This window comes from Etheostoma spectabile, chromosome 16, assembly GCF_008692095.1.
Source record: "Etheostoma spectabile isolate EspeVRDwgs_2016 chromosome 16, UIUC_Espe_1.0, whole genome shotgun sequence".
NCBI lineage: Eukaryota > Metazoa > Chordata > Actinopteri > Perciformes > Percidae > Etheostoma > Etheostoma spectabile.
The window spans coordinates 182,115-182,327 of record NC_045748.1 but is presented as its reverse complement, the minus strand read 5'-3'; the positions used below and the strand labels follow the sequence as shown (position 1 = coordinate 182,327).

Sequence of the window (213 nt, the reverse complement as noted above, 5' to 3'; positions counted from 1 at the left end):
GTTATAATAGAGGAGGCAGAGCGAATAGCAAGAGGAAGCTGGTTCCAGAGCGATGGTGACACAGAAGGCTCTGTCACCAAATGTCCGGAGCCTGGATTTCTGGACAGCAAGCAAGTCCTTGTCAGAGGACCGCAGAGACGTGACTGAGTGTATGGGTGGAGCAGATCTGTTAGGTACTGAGGTACAAGTCCATGGAGAGATTTGTATGTCAGT

The 213-nt window shown here is 50.2% G+C and overlaps 1 protein-coding gene across 1 annotated transcript in view; it reads left to right on the top strand.

The window, feature by feature from the left end:
* Positions 1 to 213, top strand: part of slc30a5 (solute carrier family 30 member 5) — a 14,606-nt gene that overhangs the window by 13,080 nt on the left and 1,313 nt on the right. The gene's annotated exons all lie outside the window — the stretch shown is intronic.